This window comes from Prionailurus viverrinus, chromosome F1, assembly GCF_022837055.1.
Source record: "Prionailurus viverrinus isolate Anna chromosome F1, UM_Priviv_1.0, whole genome shotgun sequence".
NCBI classification, from domain to species: domain Eukaryota; kingdom Metazoa; phylum Chordata; class Mammalia; order Carnivora; family Felidae; genus Prionailurus; species Prionailurus viverrinus.
Genome location: NC_062577.1, coordinates 11,889,842 through 11,912,666, shown reverse-complemented (window position 1 = coordinate 11,912,666; position 22,825 = coordinate 11,889,842). Strand labels below are relative to the sequence as shown.

The 22,825-nt window shown below is 36.3% G+C and overlaps 1 protein-coding gene and 1 long non-coding RNA gene across 16 annotated transcripts in view; one reads left to right on the top strand and one right to left on the bottom strand.

The window, feature by feature from the left end:
- Positions 1 to 22,825, bottom strand: part of DNM3 (dynamin 3) — a 563,955-nt gene that overhangs the window by 243,091 nt on the left and 298,039 nt on the right. The window lies entirely within an intron of this gene.
- On the top strand, positions 10,160 to 16,287 carry LOC125155167 (uncharacterized). Of its 3 annotated transcripts, none has more exons than XR_007148073.1 (3): positions 10,160 to 10,528; positions 12,652 to 12,745; positions 14,294 to 16,287. It is a non-coding gene; the product is annotated as an uncharacterized LOC125155167 (long non-coding RNA). The 3 variants fall into 3 exon arrangements; XR_007148074.1 differs by having other exon boundaries at positions 10,160 to 12,745; positions 14,294 to 14,410; positions 15,907 to 16,287; XR_007148072.1 differs by having other exon boundaries at positions 10,160 to 12,745.

Below are 22,825 nucleotides of genomic sequence, written 5' to 3'. Positions count from 1 at the left end.
TTAGAGTAAAATTCTGCCATCTCTAGAAGGGATGATTTAAAACCAACCCTGAAAAAGGGAGTTTTCCTGCTTCCTTCCCTTCTCTCACTCTGAAAATAATGTCTGCCTACTAAAGACTAGCATGAGACTTTCGTTTTAATCTCAACTGAAGCAAATGTTATGGCTGTATTACTACTCATCAACAGGAAGCAAAATTACTCATCCATTCCACTGAGATATCTAAAAGTAAAAGACTCAACACATTTACTCCCTTCTTAAAGGATCCTATGTGATGGGATTAAATTTCACAAATTCCAGAATACATTTACGATACGGGATTTTAAAATTTTAATCCCTTTGCCATTCACTTTAGTTTCAAACAGCTTGTTTATCTTCTTCCTGCTAGCACAAAATGCAGTGCAGAAATGGAAACCAGATTTCTTTATGTAGTGAATTTCATGTGGTTTCCACATTTCTCCTGGCAGTAGTTTCCCAGCAGACATTCAACTAAAAAATTCCTCCTTGTGATTTTTAAGTAAGATGGCATCTGTAGCATTTGTAGCACATTCTAAGCACACTCTCAAATGTACTACGAATGGCCTATGTATTATAGCATTCTAATTGCAGTTTAAAGTCTTCATAAAGGTAAATAGAAATGCTATGTATGTAAATTAGGAAGAAGATATTTAGTGGTCTTGATTCTTACTTAAGAAGGAATCCCCTTTTTTGACTCTTCACATTCAGGATAAACTCAGATTGATCACTATGTATTTATTGACCTGATTCAATATGAGAAGCCATTGTGCAGCCGACAGAATCTACAGTTGTAGCCCCTGCCTTCAAGGAGCTTAGAATCAAGTGTGAAAGGAGAAATATAAATATCAGAACAAGCCAAACAACAGTCTGAGAAGAATCAGCAAATGGATGAAAGAATGAACTGACTACACAATACAGTCTGTATGGTTATCTGAAAATATTTGGCATGCAATATTCTTTGGAGCCATGAGAAAGCTGATTTAAAGTATAACAGTACGATCTATCTAAAGCTCTAACATTCTCTCTCTTCCGTTCCAAAGGCATTTAATGTTTTGTTTTGTTTTGTTTTGTTTTAAATCAAAAGTCACTGGCTCATAAGACAATTATTTTAAAGGCCACAAGGAAGTATAAAGGCAATGTAATGTAGTTTAGGAATTACTTGTTTTAAGCAATGCATACAGAGGGTTAAATTCATCTGATTGAAAAATTAAAGAGAAAAAACAAAATCTTTTAAAATAGTTGAATACCTATTTTCACTGGTTGCTCAATTCCAATCCCTTGTTCTGAAGAAAAAGCAGGAAGAGTCGAGGCTGGAGAGTAGAGGGGAGAGCAAGAGAAAGTCTCACACTGAGCAAAAGTGGGGTGGAGAGGGAAGACGGAAAAGTAGAAACGAGGAGGAGAAGAAATGAATAAAAATGAGCAGTAAGCTTATTTTACTGAATGCCTTTTGATCACTTGGTGGAGATACACTGGCACGTAATCATGGAGGGACATTGACACCTATCACTGCCTTTTGACACAATGACTAGTTGAATTTCCTCCTTTTAAACATTCAGGGCCACCACATAAGTCATCAGGTAGAAACAGTTCTGCTAGAGCACTGTAACCACCTGCCCCAAGGTACCACCATGACAACTCTCCAAACCATTGCCATATGAATTATTGCAGAATGTTTTCAAAAGTATCTCAGTTTGTTTTATCCATATCATTTAATTCAGGCCGTCTCCCAATAACCTCCTCCCAACCATGCCTCATTTGACAAATAAGAAAATAGCAGAACTGAGCTAGACCCAATCAATTCTGGTGCTCCTTCTCTTATACCTCAGTTGTATCCAACAATACAAAGATCTAACTATATCGTACACCTGAAACTAATATAACACTGTATTTTAAGTAACTGGAATTAAAACAAAAACCTCTTTTAAAAAAGGTTTAATTTAACTTCAAAGAAGTGAAATCTCTTCAAAAAAGATGAAAATTTGAAATCAAATGCAATTAATTAAATCTGTACAAAGGTTGAATCACCAAACATCTTCTGCCCTAGGCCCTGAGTGACTTGGCTTTAGTATTTTCACTGTGAATGTTAATTCAAAACCTCTATTTCATGGTCACGGTATACACCGGTAATCAAGGGAACTGTACTGTGAAAATTATCGTACACTGTTAAAACGGTCCTCAGCATGGCCTTTCCAGTTTCCATCAGCACGCACATACACAAAAATTCACCGAAACTCTACTACATTGAATGTGAAGGAAGTATGTATCATGTACCGTGGGAATGGTAGTTTTAAGTGGAGAACTTTTATATACTCAGGAAATCCTGCCTACATATAATACACAGAGAAACACACTGAAAATGATCCAGTAGAGGGATGCCGCAGAAATGGCTCTTCATCTAAATAAGTCTGAATGTACAACATACAATCTAAACAAAATCAAATTAAACAATAATAAAGTACAGTTAGAATCAACATCAACAAATTAGATTCAACCTAACCAGTATTAGCATTACTGCGTGACCAACACTGATTATTTTATGATGTGAAGGCAAAGATGGAACTAAAATTAAGGTTGATTTAGAAAACAGATAGGACGAAATTTACTGGAAAATCACCTCCCACTAGCTTTCTTGTATTGTTAAAGGTTAAAAAAAAAAAATGAGGGACTAAACTTTCCAAAAATTAACCAATTGAAATGTGGTACTGAAAATTTCATGGTCTGGAATCACGAAAAAAGGGAGGGAAGTCCACTATCCTCAATCTGGCTTCACTACTGACAAAGGCAATTCTACAAAAGTCAAAAGGTTCTTCTCAGGCCACTTATTATGGCTCCTGTTGTTTTCTCTGTTCAGAAGACTTGAACTTCTTTAGTAAACTTCTCAATAATAGAATTTCAGTAGGCCCTGAAAATGCAAGTTGAATTCTAGGCATTGGTTCCAGTAGGTGACACAAACACTGGGCCAGGTAGCACCTAAGGCCACCCCCGAACATTTTCAGTGGGGTCCAGATCTCTTAGAGAAAAAAGAAAAAAACCCCAGAAAACTATTTAAAATTCTACTAGTTCTCCAGCAAAACAAGCCAGCATTTCAAAAGCAATCATCATCCACTCTGGCCAATGAAATCCAAGACTAGCTCTTTCTTGAAAAAACCAAGGTGAAACAGAAAGGAAATAAACTGGACCAAAGGAATACATTCTGTTACAAAGCAGAGGTTGGGGGTAGACTTCTCCCTAACAAAACTGAACCAGGAGTACACAAAGTGTGTGTGCAGTTTTCAAATACAAGCAGCAATAGCTGCGCCTCTGCAGAAATCAGTCCCCTTAAAACACTGCATTTGCAAAATTATGAATGCATTTCCCTTCTAATATACACTTGTTAACCTTCAATTATTCCTGTAAAGCTCTGATGAGCACAATTTTTAAAAAATGACTGAAACGTGCACACACTAAAACTAATGTCTAGGATTACAAAAAAATATTGAACATGCTCTAGCCTTGAAAAGAATAGGTTTCTTTAAAAAGGGAAAGAAGTGATTCTGATGTTGGTAATTCTCATAAAATCTGGTTTAGTTTAAACACACACACACACACACACACACACACACACACACATTTGTACCCACACATCCATGCACATTTAGATACATATGTGTGTTTTAATAGACACATACAGAACTATAATAAAAGTGGATAAACTTATGGGCTTTTCAAAAAGATTCTCCAACAGGCTATCTTAAGGAGCCAGCTACCACTGCAGTGTTTTCAAAACAATCCTATCGTCTTCCTATTAGAATCAAGTATTTAGTTCTGTTTTTACTAGTTCTACATGTACATGGTTTAATAACCTAGTGAGATTATAAACACCTTGAGGAAAATAATACACTTTGTTTCTGAACAGTACTTGCTGTTGCTTGGGCTTTGGAGTCATGGTACCTGACTTGGAATCAGGGGTCAGTAACTGAAGCCACGTGGGGGCCTGGCTTGCCCTCACAGCAGCACCCAACCCGAATGAGGCCCACCTCTGGGCCAGGCCCTGTTCCAAGCTTTTATCACACGTTAGCCTTTTTAGTCCTCAAAGAAACCCTATCTTACAGATAAGGAGACCAGAGCCCAGAACAGTTAAATAATTGCTGAACTCACATAACAAGTTGTGAAGCCAGGACTCAAACACACATGGTGTAGCTCTGGAACCCTCACGCTGCACTGCCTCCTGGAGCTCCCACTTCCTCATCTGTGACCATGGAGAAATCCTACCATCAGGGTTGTTGGATTATATTATAGTACATGTGAAAAACACCAGCACAGGGCGCCTGGGATAAAATAAGTGCTCAAAATAGATATTAAAGAAACAAAACAAACCTTTAAAAACGGAAAACGGTATACTTCCCTTTCTCTACAGCTTTTCCACTATAGGCCTGGATGTCAGTGAAGTTACATAATCTGATTCTGTAAGGCAAACTGAAGCCATTTTTGGTTGTTTACTATGCAAATAATATAAGTGTTTATAAACATATGCGATTAATATTCATTGGCAACATGTAAATAACCTTTCAACATGAACTAATTTATACACTAAGTGCTTTGGTAGGGGGGGTGGGGTGGGGAGAGGGCCTGTAAAAGTAAAGCACATTCCCATGGTGGCATGAATAGAAGTATTTTAATATGGGCTCATATGTCGCTTGAATAAATTCTCTGGAGTCTGAACAGAATCAAGAAGCTAGCGATTTTACAATATACTCAACTAAACAGATTTATGTTGGATCAAACCCTTTTAGCAATTCATATAATTTGTATTTCCCCTTTTGAATATACCAGAGGATTATAAATCCTAAAATAAAGACACAGTGTCCTACATTACCCAAGTATGCCTATCATCACTTAAAAACTTGGAGCTTCTAAAACGACCTACTACATAATTGCAGGTATTTGGGGTAAAGGAGAAAGTTTCCTTTCACACACATGCTTCCTTGTAGCCAATATGCTTCACTAGACCCTCTGGCCACAGAAAGGACACTTTCTCTACACCTGCAAAAAAGTGGTTTCTAAGTTTTTATGTGATGTATACAGAGATTTTTTTTTCCTTTTTGATATCATACATGCTTGTTTCTGAGTCATACTAAGGAAATAAAATATCGGTGATGCCAAAAGACATCAGGAGGCAATATTCTAAAATTGTCAGTGACCCTAGGACACCATATTTCTCCGGTCCAAGTGAGCTAGCTCTCATTTTAAAGTCTGATTGTAACGTGGAATTCAATAGAACGCTTCAATAGATAGCACATAGCATTCAGATGATGCTCATCAGCTTTTGGGGGTTGAAGCAGGCAGCAGACTGCATTCCTAGGACGCTCTCACTTAAAATCTGCCTAGAAAGGCCAGCACCAATTTTCCAATCCCTTTATCTTGCCTTCCCCTGAAGATTTCAAGACAGTGCTTCAAATTTTACTAGAGTCATAAATCATATATTTACCTTCCTGCGACTGGTTTTCAAGAGAGCCAGAGTTTTTAAGGTTTGTCTGCCGGATGTATTATGTTACTGAAATATAGAAATGGCTGCTGTGCACGCCAGTGGTTAGTAAAACTCAAAGGCGTAACATTATCTTTCTCAATTGATTTGAGGAAAGAATGTTCATAAAATATATACTGCTTTTGGTTAGACGCTGATTTCTAAATAAACAGACTCAGCAATGGAAATTCTAGAGACAGGCAAAACAAAACATGCATTAGTAAATGTACGCTCTAAAATCAACTCTCTCACAATCTTCGCCTTTCGTAAGCTTTTTGAAGATTGTAAAGTCAGTTGCATTAAATTTATGATTTATGGCTGTTCTAATTTCACTTCTTTTTTGGTTGTTGAAGGAAAATCTGTTAACTCTTCTGAACTATTTCTCCTCTATTTCACAGCCTCTGATTTGCATCTCTCTGCCTAAAAGGGCACTTCACTGCAGGGATCTGAAGGCAGCCATTTGAGAGTCAGGGAAGGACAGAAAGGGGAAAGCTTTGCTACAACATATCTCCCAGCCCTTTTGGGCCCTAACAAAATAGGAAATACTGGAGATTAGGGGATTGCATTGCCTCCAATAAAACAAAACAAAACAAAACAAAACAAAACAAAACAAAACAAAACAAAACAAAAAACAAGTGCTAATCCACATCACATAAAGCCAAACTAAGTGGGGCTATCTTGTCTAATTTGGAACGAACTGGGGTCAACTAGATTTTTATCTCAAATACAAACTGGGAAGGAGAAAACAACAAGAAAGGAAACGCCACAACTTGGTTAGATCCTGCTTTTCACACAAGATTATATGACCGATAGCTACACAGGATGCTTCCAGAAGATTACAAGGCCAAAAATAAGCAAGGAAATATGGCTGGCCCAATGTTCACATTTATTTATAAAAGAATAGCACTATCGGATACATAGCTGCAGTACACCAATAGAAATGTTACAACTGCATCCATATTTTCCATTTAAATTTAGAAAATAAGATGCTGTAATTCTTGAATTATTGTCAGGATAAATGTTTGATCAGAAACCACCTGAATACTACGTAGCTTTTATTCATTCAACAGTTTCTTGAATGGCCTACCACAGGCAAATTGAAGTATAAAGATACCATCCCTGCCTTCAATCAGCTTATATTCTATTTGGGGAAAAATCCATATATGTGAAATATTTGGTAACATTTCAGTACAAAACGAAGAGAAGGCAGCAGATAATTAACAAATGAATCACAGGAAATATAAGTGCTATAAGAATTCTGTAGGGGAAAAAATGGTCTCTGAGGGCTGACAATATGCTTCGGGGCACAGGTGTTTGAATTAGAAAAAAGATGCGTTCTGTCACTGTAATTCCATAAAGTAACATGCTTAACTTCGAGCCTCAATTTCATCATCAATAAAATGGGAATGATGATAGTATCTGCCCCATAGGATTATTATAAGTAATTGACACATTATGAAAAGATTTTGTAATCTTTAAAGAAGCCATAAATGGCCATTGAGGAACGTGGTAAAAAGAATCACCCAAAACTGTTACCATTAATTTGGGAGAGCAGAAACGTTAGGAGGTTGGAAGGGAACATGATTAACTTTTTCTTTACATACTTTCTATTGATTGAACTTTTATAGTGCCCGTGGCACTAATTTTGTAACACAAAAATTAAAGCTATATAAATACTATCTGAAGTAGAGAGTATAAATACTATCTGTGACACCATATCTGGATGTCACAAAATACTCTATTGTAAACACTAGTAACCCCGTTCCTCTGTAAGTACACAGAAACAAAACAAGTCCTGGTTTCAATTTGAGAATTTCTAAAGTCATAAAAATTTGCCAAGCTTGGGAATGATAACCAACTGAAATAGTGTTTCCTTTCATGACATTTTAAGATAGAACAAATTTTATAGTCACCCCAAACTATCCACTGATTCAAACAATCACTTTGGTCCATGTGCTTTGAAATAGCAAGTTAAATAACATTAATTCTCAAAGGCGAGTCTGTTGTGCGTTAACTGTGCCTTCTAGAGCCCATCACATTTCAGGTATTTAACTGATAACTTCACAGACATAGAAAAAGTCCTCAGGCCATTTCCAAATGAATACCAACAGACTCTCCACAAAGGCATGAAATATTTTTTTTTAGATGGAGTTTGATAATAGATTAGCATTCTTTTTTTTTTTTTTCTGGAAAGGAACAGATTAGCATTCTTAATATTGTAAGTAAGTGTGAGCTCTTTGAGGGCAGGAATCATATCTTCTTAACCCTTATATGCCCAGTCCCTGGCATTGTGACCAGAATATGAGTTGGCAATAATATATATATTTGTTGAGCTATTTGAAGGAAAGAGAACTCTAAAAAGTGTTAGTCAACTGGAAGCCCAATGAGGCAGGTACATGTGCGAAGAAGGGCAAGACCTGTACAGTTGTATTCCACAAGAGGTCATTTAAAATGCTTCAAAAGCTGTAAAGACAATTATAAATTTGAGTTCCTTGAGTAAAACTTCATAAAATCCCCTATTCAAGAGAGGATCTTTCTTATATTTGAGAAACTATAAGATGTGCGAACTAAGATGAAATCATGGAGCAGTACGATCAGAACCACCTTTCCTCCGCCTTACCTAAAATTTCCAAGGCGTGTGTCATCGATATAAATAGAAGAAGGCAGAGGAAAGGCTTTCACTATTTGTGGCAGAAACAAACCCACACCTGGAATGCTGGATTCCTGGCTGACTATTGTCCCATTGGCTCATGACTCCTCTATGATGACTTGTGAACAAACATATGGACACTGAACAATGACAGAGTTGGCATCCACATGTAATGAGACTATTAGGTTGCATGAAGTCACGCTTGCCTATTTCCAGTATTCTACAAGCAGTGACGGGGGGGAGGGGGAGGGGGGGGAGAAGGAGTTGAGGCATCCTGGACTTGCTCAAACACTACAGGAGAGGCCCTGGAGACACCAGTTTGGAAGTACAAGTACAGGGATAGGAAGCAATCCCTCTGATTTCCACTGATAGTTTAAATCCCTCTATGAATGATGTACCCAATGCTAATCTCTCTGTTCCATCCTAACCTGCTGGATAATTCCTTTTTATCTTATTTAATCTTCCTCCCCAGGTGACCAGGGCTTGTCATAACTGTAAATCCCATTAATGGTATGTTAATTCACGAGAAGACATTTCACGATAAGTGAAGGCTTTAAGGCAGTTCTCTCTCACTTGAAGCTTCTTAAAATATTTAACGCAATCTATTTAAAAAAGAGGTAGATTTTTCTGCCTCTAAAAAGTATTGCATAAGTCCAGTAGAAATGAATTGCTTTAGTAGTAATTCTTTAAAGATTACTAAGTTTCATAGTTTGGCTACTCAAATTATATTTGGAAGCTACCTAGGAATTTTCTCACATTTTGATCTCTGGAAGGGCAATTAATCAAGCTCTTGTTTGAAGTAACTCAAACTTTAATCAGAATTCTATGGAGGGAAAGTCACAGGGCTATATACCCGGAATATTCAACAGTATATACAATTGAAAACAGCAACAACAGGAAAAGAGAAGTAGATGCCAGTGGGCTGATACGTTATAACCTTTGGTCAAGCGGTACTTGGCAAATTTCAACAGACTTAGTTAACCAGAGATAGAAGTGAGCAATAGCATACCATTAAAACAAAAGTATTAACACAGAATCAAGAATTCCCAGTGAAAAAGAATGCTGGACCTAAGAGGATGGATCTACCAGAGGCAATTTGTTAGGAGACTGAGGCTGTTATTTCATAGCGGAGGTTTGAAATCAAAACTTTAAAGTTTCTTTAGGTCGGACTATATAGCACGGCATTCCGAGAGCCAGCCAAAATCGCTGAGGGAAACGAGGAAGGCCACATGTGGAACTAATTACTCATGTAGAGGCCATGACAAAGAACATTTCTCCAGACTTTTCATGGGGGCTTCACTTTCAGGAAGTTGCTATAATTACTGTTCAAGTCTAGAGCAGCCTGCAAGCCGCTGACAGATCCAACAGACGAGGAGGAGGAGGGAAAGAGAGAGAGAGAGAAAAAAAATGAACTTATCTGCCCTTTTTGACGAGTGAAATACCAGAAAATAAAGTGCCACAGGGCAGCTCAAAAAAGTTTGCAAATGAGCCCTCCCTTCCAGTGCTCAACTTTCTGTTTACTTTTTTTTTTTTTTTTTTTTTTTTAAATCTACCCTCTATCTTCAAATTACTTTTCTAGTCTGGATCGGACAGCAGATTTGTACTTCTCCACTAGCTCACTTTCAGTTGGCCACAGCAGAACTGTACATCTCGACTCTTTTTTTACAGCTTTTCCATACTGAGGCCCACTTCCTGCCCAGTTGAGGAAAAAAATCTGGCCTGAAGATGAAATGACTGCTTAACATTACACTAAAACATCTGGTACCATTTTATGCACAGACCCATGTCTGAGAGCAGGCGATTCTAGCGGTCTCTCCAGCGGCACCGCGCATACCCAAACCTCCCCAGGGTGACATCATCCCATATATGGACTCTCCAGCCCAGCCCTCCCCCTTTTCCTGGTCCTAAATTCATTGCCAGTTCCCCAGTCTGCAGCAAATGTGCCACGTCAAGACTGGAAATCACAGCCCTTGAGTGTGTCTCAGTCAGTGCAGCAGAATTCAGGGGGGATAGCCGAATGCAACCCCTGGTGCAGGAAGGGAGGCTTTTCCCAAAGACCGGGACAGGATTTTAAGTACACAGATGGAAGCTTCTGGAGATCCTGCTCCGTCGCCCCAGTGTTCAGACTACCTGTTCAGGACAATGCCGTTGTACAGTAGTCTGCACATTGGTTAGACTGGGCAGGGGAGCGCAACGCCACGGACGGCTGGGGACAGAAGTTGCTGTTTCCAAGGAGAAGACTTCTGTTTGCTTTTTCAAATCTCATACCCAGTGTTTTTCTTCACAGGTTTTGCACACTAGGGACCAAGAAGCCCTCGGGGACACCACTGAGAAAGGACTGTTGGAAAGAAGACCTGTGGGTAAGGCCTCCTTGACTGCTCACCTGGTCTGTGCCCAGGAGAGGCGAGGTGGGGAGCCAATGATTTGCGTTCACGTGCGAGAGAAACAGAGGTATATGTGTCATGCGAAGCAATGCATTTAGTTTTGAAAGAGTAACAATACGTGGTATATAGCGATTTACTCTGTTAGTTGATTTCTGAAGATCTAGAAGTCAAGTATATTTTTAAGTTTAAAGTTTTTCCTCCTTTAAAATGAAATATGAAAAGACTCCAGACACTTAAAAATAACTTAATGAGGCTAGTTTTTAATTGTTGAAATTAATAATACAAAGACCTAAAAACTTACTTGAATAAGGGCTGTAGTAGAACTTTTAACCTCCCCAGGACTGAATCCATTTTGCTTCAAAGTAAAGAATATTGGCTATTTTTACAATGCTATCTGTAGAGTGCTTTTTTTTGAAAATTTACGTACATGATAATATCTAACAATAAAAGAAGTGGCTGCCAAGTTCTTGCCCACCAGACAATACAAATGGGACTGACCCAGAAAAGAGCGCCAACCCAGAACCTAGTGAGTCAGCAACTGATTAAGTCACAGAATAGAAGAAACCTCTGTCTTCAGATATCCCAATATACATCTGTGTCACATTTTTTTTTTAAATCAAAAAATGGTTAATAATTGCTGGTCAGCTGAGACCTCATGCCTATATTTTACAATGCTTCTATTTCTCTGAGCATTTAAAATGATAAGGTACTTTGTCTAGAAACCCACTGATAAAAAAGGAATTTGTAAACGAAGGCAAAGTTTTCTTTGGTCAGTTTCCAGCTGTCCTGGAGGTGAAGGGGGATGGGTGGGGAAGGTGGGAGGGAGGAAAACCCTTAAGCTGAATGAAATCCCAATAGAGAGAATAATAGAGAAAGTCTGGGTTGCAATATGATCCTTGCTGAACTTTAAAGGTGGGTCTCTTAAAGAAAGTTCTGGAAAAATGTTACTGCCTCACCCCTAATTCCCTCAACCCCCATTTATATCTACTCCCAAACAATTCTATATAATGAAAACATCTGTTCTATAGTTTTTTATGAAAAAGTGGATGTGATCCCTTTTTGTCCTCCTTTAAATTTTTTAAAATTACAGTGATTTCTGAACAAATCCTTTTCTAAATTACACATTTTGCAACAATTCAAAATTATCACAAGTTCTCTTTTGCGACCCATTTTATTAAACAAGGTTCCCCAAGTTATCTTTCGTCAAAACAATCTGCTTTTTTAAATGACCCTTTTGATCATCCTCAAACTGGCATAAAGAACATATAACCTTTTATTCATGGTTTTTAGTTAAAATATAAAAAGTATGGATAAATTTAGTTATCTTCTCCACTTAGATGATATAGTAAAGTCTTCCTTTGTTTTTTCTATTGTGACTTAGAGGCTTCCATATTAATTATTTTTAATAGAACAAGAGATATTTAAAATCTATATAGTTTCTTTTACATAAGAAAACAAAAAAAAAACCTATTAGGTAAATACAGAAGCTTATTTTCTCCGATATATATTTTTACTAACTGAAGCAGTTACTAAAGAAGAAAGATAGCTATAACGGGCTTTTTTTGGTTTTTGGTTTTCGTTTTTTTACTCTGTAGAAATGACAGAATTTCATAACTTGCCTTCATTCACGTATATTCAATTTAAATGTCTGTCTTCATAATAAATTGCCTTTTTGTTTCTAAGAAACCAACCACAATTGGTCGCCCACCAAATTTCTCCCTAGGATGACTTTTAGTCTGGAGACAGAGAGGACTCGATTGCGTCCTTGGCATAAATACAGGAATAGGAACATAAGAATTAATTTGTAAGGGGGTAGCCGAGGAGTGCCTGCAAGTGCTTGGTGGAGTCCTGAGGACCCACTTTTGATGCAAGCTTTAAACAAATGAAAAGGAATCACACTTACTTTTAAATTGCATGAGCTAAATTACAGATCCAAAGTAAAAGCTCACTTTATAAACTCCTGCTGACTGAAGGCAAGGATGGTAGTTTAAGCAGTGGTATATATACCAGCACGTATACACACATATCATAAAATAACCGTGTCTATTTCCAGGGTAATTAGAACAATGTTTAACTTTATTTTGATATTACTTTATAAGGAGATATACAAATATTTTAGAGGTCATGGGATCTATTCCAGAGGAAACTAACCAACAGTGACATCTTCAAGTAAAACTACCCCTGGATATGATGGTGAGTATTAAAATTAAACACTGTACATTGTCAGAAAGAGAAAAATGTTTTCAGGGGTCTGTCCAAACTGCAGTTCATTGAAGCTGAGTAGTTATTTTTTGTTTTAGTGCGTGGATGACTGGTAAGTTAGGCTAGGTACTGGGTTAAAAGGAAAACTTTTTCTAGCATCTAAGAGAAAGGAAATTAAGGGCTTTAGACTCAATACCATCAATTCCTAAGTGAAAGAGGATCAATATAAAAGTTCATATTTTCAAAACCTCACTCCCTTTTTTAAGCCAAAGATCTCAAAATCAAAGAAAGTTTTACAATGGGACGAAATTTCACACTGATCACTTTCTTGCAATTAGTCAATAGGTTTAACATCCTTCCTGCTTGGCATTTCTGTCTTTCGGCCCAGATAATGTGTTTATGTTTTTAAAAGACCAAAATATACTGTCTACCCCCACCTCTCGCCTTACAGACCACCCAAGTTTTTCACGCCGTGGGAAAAAGTTTAGGCATAAAACTTCTAATGAAAGAATTTTTCCTTTTTTGTTCTTAAGGAAATTAAAAAAAACTACAACTTGATAATGAGAAAAAGTTCACTCATCCACCAGTGTCTATCCTTAGTAAAGAGAAGCCAAAGCTTTCAATTACTCTACAAGAGATTTTTCTCTATAAAAACAACCCTTTTTTCTCTTTTCTAAAGAGAATATCCCACCCATCACAATAATGTCCAAATAATAACTAAGCGACCATCACTCAGAAATCTCAACTTAAAATAATTAGAAGGTCAGACTTTAACCTGAGAGGAGACAGGAAATTGTCTTCAGTGAAGACAGAAACTTTCTTACTTGGTTTCTTCTATCTTTTTACCCTAATGTGCTACAAACTATGTAGATAGAAATATTTATCCATTTTTGAAAGTTTCTTATTAACAAGCATTATCAGTTTTAATAAATAGAGATGATGAGGTAAATTAAAGAAAATAATTAAATATTCATTTTGAATTTCCTGACCTATCGTGACAGCCAGTTTCCTGAAGCTGCTTTGGCTTAATTTTGCTGTAAAGGACTTAGAAGATAATTCTTTCAATGCATTTTTTTTTCCTTAAGATAATAAATAGAAGACAAAAGAAAATGAGGTGTAATAACCATATTAAAAATTACATGTTATGATAATAATGTAAATAGCGCTTTTATATTTTAGCTAGTATTTTACGTGATAGTGGATTGATATTCACTCTATTTGGGAGATTGGAAAAAAGTCTTAAATGTTTTTTTCAGCCTTTCATGTTTTTAACAAGGTTAAAGACAGGTCCAATAGCACTATAAAGTGTGCATATGCAACATACTTACTACAATTATGGTTTAAAAATCTATTAGAAACATGAATTATCTAAAAGTCTTATGAATAGAGTACATATTTTTCAGCAAGATTTTTTTTTCTCCTTGAAAAAAAGTTAACGGTTTTTCAGGCTCAAATATTTTGGATATCTTGGTTTAATAGAACTGTTTCATAGTAAAATATAGCATATAAACTCACAAATATTTCTTTCTATTTTTTCAGGTTGCATGCATCATTCCTTTAATTGAGCAGAGTTAACTGGATCAAATTATTTATGGGAGAGAGAGGGAAAGCTATACAGAATTACAGTAATTTTTAATTTCCACCAATATATTCTTTGTAAGTGAATCACTCTAAATATTTTCTGTTACACTAAATGAAGCAACAATAACAAAATAGTTTCTTAAGGTATTTGTTTTTGCATACTCTGACCTTGTAATTATCTAAATAGCAGCCAAGTTTACTGACATTTTTGATTCTATCAGAAAAAAAAAATTCTCTACTCAGAATGATGACCAGAAACAGAATCAGACATTTATTTTCTTGAAATCAAATAAATGGAAATTTTCACTTATCAACTAATTGTACCATATCTAATTAATGCATAAAAGTTCAGATGTGTAGAAACTGTGATTTTTTTAAGTCTCTACAAACATTTTCCTCTCCATAAAGCTTCTACTTGCTATTTCCTCATAATTTTATCATTAAAGGGAAATAACAAACTATGTGTTTTCTTTAAAATTCTTTGAAAAAACTCCAAGGCACATACTCCTTGACAATAAGGTTTTGTTTTGTTTTTGAAGAAATCCCACTTACTGGAATTTTGACTATCTAAATATTTTGGTTTTTAAAGGGCAGGGGAACTTGTTAAATACCTCTATGAATGTGAATTGATCATTTATATTAAAATAGCCAGAATTATTCTTGAGTCATCAGAATTACATTTCTCTGTTTAACACCATTAACTCTTTCTTACACAAAGTACAAGAAAATTTTCCAAAGGGTTTGGTTCTACTTTTTGGATATGAAATGAAGTTTCCTTTTCTGTGTTTAAGGTATTATTTTGTAACTGTATGGTACCATCAATGTCCACAACACATTCTGAGCATCACTGTGTGTAACAGCTTTTAGTTTATACCCTTTTGATTCATGGCATGGCGCTGTAGTTAATTAGGAGAAGCACGTAAGCTCACAATGGCTTTTTATCTGGTTTTCACATCCATACTTAAAAACTTTACACTAAAAAGAATATGAGAAATTTAAATAAGTTCCTGTTGCTTTATGGAGTATTGGCAAAAATACATTCCCATGTAAAATCCCACTCTCAAAGCATCAGATACCAAAGTTGGCTGGTTGAACTGCCAGATACATTAGGCTCATAAGTTATTTTGAAAATGGCTGCCGTTTCCATGTAAATGACAAGTTTCTTTTTCATGGGCTATGGTACTTATCTACTACAAGAAACATGTATAAACATAGTCTTTATCTTTAACTTCAGTATTAAAATATGCAGAGTTTTTGTGAAGAGGAAAAACATCTGGTTCAATTACTCTGAACTCTGACTGCATGTGGGCCAGTAATAATAATATGAATTGGATTTAAGAATAAACCTTATATTTAATCTTTTGTTTTGTTTTTCCTTAAAATTTCGATGTGAGTTTTCTGTCACGTCAATTATCCATGTTAGCACATTTGGAACAAATGTAAAAATGTACATTCTGAATAAAGTCAAAAGTCTAACTTGTTTTAGTTCCATAATGTTTTAATGTTTAATTCTATTGTGTGTTTCTCTCCCTTTCCCCTGACCCTCCAAAATCACCAAATCTGGAAAACAGACTGATTGTATCTGCCCATGAGCAAAGGAAGCCCGAAGGAACCAAGGGCCTGGCTGGACGGAGTTGTCATGTGACTGCCTGTCTACACTTGCTGTGCAGAACATCCGCTCACCTGTACAGCAGGCACAGACAGGCAGTCACACGACAACCCAGCCTGAATGACAACCAGCCATTGAAAGAAAGCAGCCCTCACACCATAGCATCTACACCAAGAACTACAACCAAAATGAGGGGCGCGGGGGCCTGGGGTTTTAATCTGTTGGTTTAATACTTAATTCGTATGTATTATTATTATTATATTTTGATTCGAATATTGAAACCCACCAAAAGTAAAGTGAGTGGTGCCTATGAAATAAAATAAAACCCATTTTTGAAAATGTTCCTTTGCTTTCTATAGTTCTCTTTTCCTAACTGTTGTCAGTCACTTACTACCCTTGACATTTATTGTACACAGCTTTGCAGCACCCCATAATCAATATGACAAAACAATATAACTTCAGTCTGATGCTTGACAGAGAGCAAATGATTCTAATAATCCTACTCCAAAAACTAAGTTTAGTTTTCTTAAAGTTTCTAGTTTCTTAAAGTATCATGACTTTTTAAGAGAGAGAAGGAGAAAAGAAAAAGAAAAAGAGGGAAGACAGAATGTTCTAGGGAATCATGTATTTTGAGTTAATAAACTACCAGTTTGGGTCTGGGCAAAACGTAGTGAAAAGAGTATTTCCAACATAAAAGAGTTGCTTCTCCTCTGCCGATATATTGAAAATTGAAATTGAAGCTCTGATATTCCCAGGTGTCATGGCACATCAAGATTTATTACTGTGTTATTGTTTAATTAAGAAGGAGATTACACTACAGTTCGAAAGGTGGAATTTACCAGACCAACACATTCACTTGGAATACATGCTCCCATTCACTGTAAACTGTGAAACTCTTGAGATGTTCAGGCAATTCAATTATTTTCAAAAAGAGCAAGCAAAGGGATTAATGGTGATACAATATTTTACCATGTCTTTTGAGGAAATGCCAAAACTTCAGTTTACATACTGTGAACTGCAGTGAAATGATCAGGGTTGTCTTATGTATATGAATGTTTCAAACACTGCTGGGCAAAATGGTGGGAGATAGATAAAATTAGAAAATTGTTAACTTTGATTTGGTTCACTTAAATGTTTTTAACTTCAGTATTTAAAATTAATTTTATTTTCCTTAGATTCTGGTCAAACTTTTAAAAATGTGGCACCAGGCTACATAAAACTTTTAAAAATTTTAACTAAATATTTCAGGGATATATTTTGGACTAAAAATCTATTTTTATTCAGCTATTTCATTTTTAAAATAAAAGACTTAGTCTTAAGGCTAAAAATCTCATGAGGTTAAAAATTTACAGGATTTTGTGCTATTTTACTAAACATGACACTATGGTTTCTTTAAAAAGAAAAGAAAAAAGTGGGCAAAACTATGAAGTAAAAATATAATTAAGGCTAAATGCAACGGGCCTTAGGAAATAGGTCATCTGCAAAATATACTTATGCTAAACACACTGAGCAATGAGGGTTTTTACCTTAAATGAAAGTCCTATTACTAGCAAATAAAGTACTAACCAATAGTTCACAAAATGTAAACTATAAACAGGAACACGACAGAAAAATGTCTCACAAGATATTTACATATTACCGCCCAATTTTAAATGTTTGATATGACAAGCAGCAAATGGCGAGAGGACTCCACATCTGGATCACTCTACTGGACCCTTACAAGGCAATCCCAGGACAGGGCTTGGGACCTCTCCAGATGAAATGATAGCAGGTCAGAACATAAAGAAGACTGTTCCATTCCAGCAAACTCCAAAGGGAAAGCTAGGAGGCCAGTGAAGTCATCCTTAAGTGAGCCACTCCAGGAAAACGTTTCAAATAATATTCCCTTAAACTTTGAGGTTAACATTTTAGTTTTACATTTCAGGCTTTCAAAAAATGCCTGAAAGAATGAAAGAATGTTATATTTATTTAAATTCATTACATGAAGCACATTTAAAAATTGCACTCTTCTGGTAAAGAGTAATATTGTTCTTCTAGAATAAACTTTTAAGTCAGATAAAAAATACATTTAGGGGAGTGGGTTTGGGTCTATTAAATATACTTAATAAATTTGAAATAGCATTTGCCATTATGGGTTGTTGTATATATTTTTCAAAATTATAAATCTTTGGATAATGCCAAAATGTGGAAATGTTTGTATGAAATAATCCTACATTAAAAATCTACATATGTGAAAAAACACAACTAAAATCATGAAGAATTTTAAGTAACATAAATGTTTTAAAGTTCAATATTTATTCGACTTCTTTTTTTGGTAAAAAATATCTAAGTTTTAGCTAACTAAAACAACTCAGCAAGGAGTGTAAATAGTGTTCACAGGGTTAATCCTGACCTCCTCATCGCGAGGATCATGCAGACGTAGAGGAAACAGGCGGAATCTTGAAAGTCTAAGTGAAAATGGAAATAGCTGAAGATTTCTGTGACTTCTTGGTCTCACAACTTTGGCCATCCAGGGATATAGCTGTCATTTTGTTTTCTATTACCTAAGTTACACTTGTCATCTGTTACAGCTACATAATAAAAACAATACTAAGTAATTATCCCTATAAAGGAATTATGTAATCTCTTTATCAAGCTATCCAAATACTTCAACCCACAAAAGTGAGGCCTGTAATTTTTTAAGAGTCCAAAGAATGTTCTTATTTCAATGCAGATTTTGGATTTTCTTCAATAGTATAAGGTTAGCACATTTTCACTGGGAACACTTCTGTTCAATTACCCTAGCTTCCTCTGAGTATTCCGTTATGATTTTAATCTTCATGTTGGATGATAAAAATGGAATAAATATTGGCTACACACTACCATTATACATAAACTAGCAATCCCCTTCAGAGATTTTAACTATCATTCATATATTTCTCATTGACATTAAGAGAAAAATGGCTTTTTTCTCCCTTTATCAGACTCTATTCTTCTAAAATTCATATTTTATACATATTTTAAATAAAAGCCATCCTCTTTTTCCAGATCTGATTTTAAAGTATTCTTTTAATTATTTAAAAAAATTTTTTAACGTTTATTTATTTTTGAGAGAGACAGAGAGAGAGACAGAGTGTGAGTGGGGGAGGGGAAGAGAGAGAGGGAGACAGATTCTGAAGCAGCCTCCAGGTTCTGAGCTGTCATCACAGAGCCTGACACAGGGCTCGAACCCACGGACTATTAGTTCATGTCCTGAGTTGAAGTTGGATGCTTAACCAACCGCGCTACCCAGGTGCCCCTAGTTTTAAAGTATTAATATAAAACTATCTAAACCCCAAATCCTTTTTGAAATGAAAGTTTCCATGTAAAATTTTTTTAATGTTGATTTATTTATTTATTTTGAGAGAGAGCATGAGCAGGGGAGGGGCAGAGAAAGAGGAAGACAGAGAATCCCAAGCAGGCTCCATACTGCCAGTGCAGAGCTCCACACAGGGCTCGAACCCACTAAATCTGAGATCATCACCTGAACAGAAACCAAGAGCTGGACACTTATCTGACTGAGCCACCCCAGCGTCCCACTTTCTATTTTAATTCTACACCTAGCCCTTTTCTAAATCATTTCTAAGAATTGTACAAAATATATTTATAATGTTTTAAAATAACATTAGGAAATTTACTTTCTGCTTAAATGATTTCAGTTCAGGAAGCTATATAGTCAGAGGAGGAAAAAAAGTCCATTAACCTTCAATGATGAAAATTAAGAAAATTTTAAGACAACCTCAAATTCTAAGTTTACCCTGTAATTAAATAATTTAGTTTAGGTACCTGAGATAAGAGGACAAGATGAATTATTAGGCTGTACTAAATAAATATTATTTATTTGCTTAATCACATCTTCACTCAACCAATATTTACTGTCACCTGCCAGTGCCATGTTCATGGTGGTAGAACAGTAAATAAGACAATGGCTCCTGGTCTCAAGAGGCTTGCAATTTAGCAGGAACTTAAACACTGAACCACTACATATCATGGGTGAGGAGTTGTCAATTTTCACCACCTGAAATAATCTCTTAAATCTATCTACTTCTATCAATTTCCATCAACCCACCCCAACCCAAGCTATTATCTCTTAGATAGTCCATAGTCATACCTTCCTAACAAACCCCCAAACCAGTTTTGTACTCCTCCAATCCATTTTTCTACAAGGCAACCAAAAGGATATGTAAAAAAGTCAGATCTTATGTGACTCTCCAGCTTACAAACTTCCAAGGCTTCTCATCATTCTTAGGGTCAAAATCCTTAATCTTTTATAGAGTTCTTTTCTCTCTTTGCTCCAGTTACACTGGCCTTAATTCAGTTTCTTAAATTCAGCAGGCTCAATCTTGCCTCAAAGCATTAACATAAACCTCTGACCACCCAATTCAGTGTCCCCCCAGTGATGTAATCCCCATCCCAGACACCTTTTAAGTCAAACATATCACTGCATTTATTTTCTTCATAGCTTGTAATCTACATCTGATAGGGTTCCCTGTTTTGTTTTGCTTATATGTTTTCTTTATTGGTAAATATCCTTCATGAGGGCAGGTACCATGAGTTCCTTGCTAACCATTTTATCCTTAGTGACTAAAGGATAGAGTATAGTGCATAACAGGTGTCCAGAAAATGTTTGTTAGGAAGTGTTCAGGCAATTAAGAGCATAGCACCAATATTGAGTAGCTTGCTAAATTACTCATTCTCTTTGTGTCTCAGTCTTCATCTCTAAAATGGGGAATGTAAAAAAAAATTTAAAAAAATAAATAAATAAAAATAAAATGGGGAATGTAAATAAAATACTGATTTAGCTCAGTGCTTGGGAAACTATATATACTCAATAAATGTTAACCATTATGATGACAATGATCATCATCAAGATTATCATTCAGATTGAAAGCTGGCCTTCATGACTTTAAACAGGGAGAATAAATAGTGGAATACAATTTACAACCACAATTACTGTCAAACTAGGGAGCATCTTGCTAATTGGAAGTCCATTTGGTTTGGTTCAGCATTTTGACTAGTTTGGATATACAAAAATGAGGCTGGAGCAAAGGCTGAACTAGATTCTAAGAAGAGCTGAATGGATGTATATAACAGAGGGAGAAGTGCCTTGATTTTGGGGCAATCCATATTAACAGCATTGAGGGAAGAAGTAGGAGGCGAGACTGAAAGAGAGAAGCCAATGTACTGTCATTGGGCTGGGCCAGCACAGGGTTAGAGCAGCCAGTAACATACCCAAGTGTGTGTCCACTGGATAAAAACTGTTGTACAGAGGCATTTGAGGCTGTCTGAGTTGTTGTACTGCTTCCCTAAATCCTTAGTAAAGTACTAAATATATCCTTATGTTGTTATTTTGATAGAAATCAAAGGATCTAAGTATCATCTATCCCAAATACAAGGGAATATATGTGGACATACAAGCCTGCATGCCCAAACTATCCTTACCCCCATAAACAGATCTTTCTTGATGTGTTACACACATTGGCAGAATGCCCTGGGGAGGATGAAACGAGGAAAAGGCCTATGAGCCCCCTAGAAAAGAGCTCAGGACCACCTGTATCAGAAACTTCCAAGTCTAGGGTACTGTCCTTTTAGAACATGATCTAGAAGGACAGCCAGGTTTGAGCAAATCCCCTCGGTGATTAGTTATAAACTGTCTAACCCTGTATGAAGATGGTTTATTTCTTTTTGTGTTACAGAAAGCCCCAATCTTAGAGTAATGTTAGAGGATAACATACAGTCATATACATAGATTAATCATGCCTACTATAACCACATTGTATTGTAAAGACTCTTTGAAGGTAACATGTGGGAAAAAACACTGTCTGGGACACAGGTGGAAACCTCTCTGTTAAGCTCATCTATCAGTAACATTGCAAATAACATTATTATAATATAGAGTAATGGTTCAAAAAGTGCAGTCCACAGATGCTTGAGAGTGTTCATGATCCATCTAAAATTCAAGGGTAGGGTGAATAAATCTGTTCAGCATAGGAAGAAAGTAAGAAAAGTACTGGGGACTTACCATTACAGTCATGCCAACTCTAGCTTAAAATTACTACACAGGGTCATGATGCTATTGCCTCTGCCAGCTTGGATAGGAAATCACATGGTTTTGTATCATCAGCTCCAATTCTTGGCTGAGGTGTAAGAGAACCCATAGGCTAGGGGGCAGGCAGTATACCATGTCTCACTAAAGAAATGGGATATGAGTTCCCTCTAAGAATCCAAACCTTACCATTCTCTGCCAAAATAAATAAATATATGCATGCATACATACATACACACAACAACAACAAAACCCAATATTATACATCCTATCTCACAATATGAAATGACAAAAAAATTGGAAATTAGAAGACATGTGAGTCAAAGAATGGCTTTACAGGGGAGGGCACCGTTGTTACTTGCAATGGCAAGCATAAATATATAAATGTGATACCTAAAAGTTTATAAAAGTATTTATTAATAGGGGCGCCTGGGTGGCTCAGTCGGTTAAGTGTCCAACTTCGGCTCAGGTCATGATCTCACGGTCCGTGAGTTTGAGTCCCACGTCCACGTCGGGCTCTGTGCTGACAGCTCAGAGCCTGGAGCCTGCTTCAGATTCTGCGTCTGCCTCTCTCTAACCCTCCCCCATTCAAGCTCTGTCTCTCTCTGTCTCAAAAATAAACATTAAAAAAAATTTTTTAAAAAGTATTTATTAATAAATGATTTCTTAGAACCCTAGAAAATCTCTTTCAGGTGGTTTGCTCGGCAAAGGTCCCCATGCAACAAGTGAAAAGAAAAGCAGAGGCCCAGAGAAGACGGACTTGTTCCAACACTGGCATTAGCCATTGCAAATCCATGTCCTTCATACCTCACTGCCT